Source organism: Musca domestica, unplaced genomic scaffold, assembly GCF_030504385.1.
Source record: "Musca domestica strain aabys unplaced genomic scaffold, Musca_domestica.polishedcontigs.V.1.1 17, whole genome shotgun sequence".
NCBI classification, from domain to species: Eukaryota; Metazoa; Arthropoda; class Insecta; order Diptera; family Muscidae; genus Musca; species Musca domestica.
In genome coordinates this window covers 4,043,093-4,047,288 of record NW_026712230.1, presented here as the reverse complement: position 1 = coordinate 4,047,288, position 4,196 = coordinate 4,043,093, and the positions used below count along the sequence as shown (strand labels likewise).

Here is a 4,196-nt window from a genome sequence, read left to right as displayed (position 1 = left end):
AGGTCGCACACTTAATACACATTTCCAAAACCACCTTCATATATCAAACTTACTTTCCAACCTTGTTTCTCATACCAGATTTAAAATTTTTTAGCTCTATCCGTTCATATAACACCAAATGGTACCATTTAGAATTTTAGTACAATTTTAGAACTTTTCGTAACCTTAACAATCGAATTTCCAAAATCCCTTTGGTACATCTATCCGACACTCCATCAGTGACTCTCATTCCGAATTTCAGCTCCCTCCATTTTTTCAATGAAACGTATGCAACAATTTTTAGTACATTTTAGTACTTTTCGTACCCTTTTAGCTCAAATTTGCAAACACTCAGCCTTATCACTGCCTACGCACAGAATGGTTGGTATTGAAAATGAGATATAAAAGTTTTGGCATAGTCCCCATAAAACGTACCTGCCTATATTCAATATTTTGATAAAAGTTGGTATTTTTAGTTCAATAATATTAATATTCAATAATATTATTGAATATTTAGTTCCACATTTTTCTATAGCGCACATATAACAATACCCACCGACACTTGGTGTTTTCATAATCCTAGTCACATTTACCCACATAATTGTTTCAAATTTGGTACCTTGGAAGATTTCATAGATGATAATCCTTGAAGTATAAAATTGTCTGTAGGTGTTCCCGTTTTGGTATGGCCCCATATAACGACCTCATTCACTTTATGGTTTTTTGACATATTTAACTGCATTATGCAAAAGGCCTTAGTGGCGTATGAAGTTTAAAGTGAAACACTCTTGAATTCGGATACTTTAATGCAAAAATGTTTCCTTATTTATGTTAATACAGGCCCACATTGTGGTATATATCCCATATAACAGTACCACTCTATATTCGGTATTTCCACGACTTTAGACACAGTTTCCATAGCAATCATTAAAAATCTGGAATTTAGATTTCATAACGGGTTATACCCGTATATATTCTGTATTTTGAAGATTTTAGCCACAGTTAGTATAATTTGGAGTTTATAAGTTCCAGGTCCAAATTTTTGTATAGCCCCCAATAAAATGTACATCCCGAAATGCGGTATTTTGAGGATTTTAGACACATTTTCTAAGGAAATTACTTAAACTTGGTTATTTGGATTTCGTGAAGTGTTTTACTTCTGTAGCAAAACAGCTATTTAAAAAATTCGGCCGGGTCGAACTTAACTGCTTTCTTACATGTTTATTTTATGATGAAATGCCGAACTGATGGTCGACCCGGCCCGGTTTTTGGTCTATCCTTACTTGTTATACCCGTAGCCATATTACTGCAGAGGATATATATGTTCCCCCACAAAGGGTGTACACTTTGATTAATTTTAAGTCTTATATAATGTGAAATAATAGTATGATTGATTTCGCATATATGGTTATTTCAATCAACGCAAAATATGATAAAAGAGCGAACCTCTCCTGCTGGTACCTCCCCGACAATGGGTCGACTTTTTTGAATAGCCATTAGTCTCGTAAAACGCAAATAGATCATCCGCTTCCTTTCGAACTCGGCACATTCCAACTTTTCTGTCAACACAAGATCTGATGTGAAGATAGAATATATCGGGTCACCCTATTTCGAACCTCCCCACAAAAGGTTAAAATTTTGATTAACAAATATTCTCAAAAAATTGGAATAAATATTAAATGGTATCTGACGCACATATCAACATTTTCCGAAAATTATCACACATCTCATATAAAGTGATGAAAATGGACAATTTTGGCTTCCTCCCTCGGAAACTCCCCCATTAAGGGTCAACAGTTTGAAAAATTATAAAGCAAGTCAAAATATATTTAAATAAGCGTATATTAACTGAGACTTCAACAACTCATAAATTGAGTGAAGCTGTATTTTCAGATGGACCAAACATACGAATAAATCGTTATTATTTCCTTATGTAAATGTAGTGTAATGGATTATCAACACATATTTATTTTATGTCGTCATCTGTGGATGGAGAATTAAATAAAAATTTAATCAGGAAAATATAAAAACAATTCAGGTTCAAGTGATAAGCCCACTATACTCTCCAACTACGTCATTTCTGTTTATAGATGCTATGCTATTCACTTTCTTATCAGCTTCAGATGTTCTTTAATTTCGATGAAATTTCTAAATTTTAGCCACACAAATATTAATGATTGCATTACAAATTTTGTGATTCTCGAAGAGAATAGCCTAAGTCGACTTATAGATCATTTGATATTTTCAATCATTCAGTCGATTACTTGGGTTAAAATAAATATATTGGTAATTTAACGAAAGTAGCTTTTAAGTGAATTGCCTCAAATAAACTGTAATACAGATTTTTTTTAACTCAAAAATATATTATAACAAATATCAAATATTTACTTTTTGCTTGCGAAATTGTACACAAGTCCTTTGCACAAATATTTTACTAATTGTAATTTGATAAAAAAAAACTTTTCATTAATTAATTCATTGAATGACATATTATTTTTTATAAAATATTTTTAATAACCTTAATACATATCTGAAAATATTGACTTTTCGACATGAGCGCTTATCTGTAAAAACCACAGACTAAATACCCTGTGTTTTCCAAACAGAATCTTCTCTGCTTTCTTTTCAATCGCTGCTACACAGCGTGAATAAATTGTGTCATGACTCAGTGTCACTGCAGCGTTCTTTGTTTAAACGTCACAGCTAATTCAGATCAATTGAAATGAATTTAAATATTTTTTTTATTTTGTTGCTTCTGGGTTTGATTTCCTTTGTCAAAAGTGGAATTGTATCTCCCCTCGAAGGGGGTTACAATCAAGTGGTCAGTAAAAAAAAGAATCAGGAAGGTTATTATTTTGAAGCTTAAAAACAATTCAAATGCATTTTTAGGATGTTCCCCTGAGACGTGTCAAAAGATCTCAAAATATTGACAGCCCATCAGAAACGGATAATGGCAGTAGCAGAAAACGAGAAAAGAAATTCTTTCCAGTGTGGGATGATGCGAATGGTGAATATACCGAACAAGAAAGTAAAAGCAAGGGAAACTAATGGAACTTGGGAAAATTCATCAGCATTTTATATTTCACTTTGAAAACTTATCATCTTTTTTGTTATAACTAAATAAATCTGTGCATCCGTGATGGTTAAAAATTAGCATTAAATTTTTTTTTTTGATTAAGCATGATCTGAAATATATAACAAACAAACAATCGAAACAATGTAGAGCACCACAACCAAGTGATGAATCATTATAAATACCATGGACAAATTTAATACAACAGTCAACTCTCTTTAGAACTTTTTAGGACGCAAAATGCACAATTTGTTCAGTTTTCCAAAAATGTTTTATTAAAACTTCATACATCGTACAAAATTTTCAGACTTTCAAAGTTTTGTATATTGTTCAACTTTCTCCTTTCTCAAAAAAATGGGAAGAAAATATTTACCTTTGACACAAAGAAGTTTTCAAAATCTTTCATTTAAAGTTTTTCGAGGAGGATATTAGTAAAACCATTGCACAATGGACCCACATCCAAATTTTCTGTCCTAAACTATTTCAACGTCTCTATATGTAAATCCTCAATATCAACTTTCAAAATTTCAGCTCTAATCAATATCAAAGTTAATAACACTTAGAACGCATATCCAGAACAATATACATATTTTTATCATAGACTTCAACAGTGATCCAAAATTAGTACTATTCAGTACTTTTGGTACAATTTTAGTACTCATTAAAAACACGTTCAATACCTCAATCCTAGTCACCAAAAGCTATCGTAATATAAAATTTCACGGTTTCAGCTCTATCCCTTCCCCAATACCAAATTTAGTTTAGTTTAGTTCTTTTCGAACAACTAAAGTAAGCATTTCCAAACCCACCTTCAAATATAAACCTGAAATAGCAATAGTTATATAAATATCATATTTAAGAAATTAATCACTATCTCTTCAACTAATTCCAAATTTGAAGATTCCGGTTCTATTCTTTTACCAAATACCAAACTTAATACCATTGAAATTACTACCATCCCAAATTTCAGTATTATAGCCCTATCGGTTCACATAAACCAAATTGTACCAAATTTAGAAGGAACACAAGAAGGAATTTCCAAAACTTCCTTCATACCCCAATCCTACACTCCAAGAGTAATCTTAATTCCATACACATAAGTATAAATTTTCAAAGCTACCTACATACCACAATCCTACACACC

At 31.7% G+C, this 4,196-nt stretch overlaps 1 long non-coding RNA gene across 1 annotated transcript; it reads left to right on the top strand.

Annotated features, from left to right (window-relative positions):
- Positions 1–2,619: 2,619 nt before the first annotated feature.
- On the top strand, positions 2,620–3,132 carry LOC131801686 (uncharacterized). The gene is made up of 2 exons (XR_009341899.1): positions 2,620–2,800; positions 2,869–3,132. It is a non-coding gene; the product is annotated as an uncharacterized LOC131801686 (long non-coding RNA).
- The last annotated feature ends 1,064 nt before the right edge of the window (positions 3,133–4,196 follow it).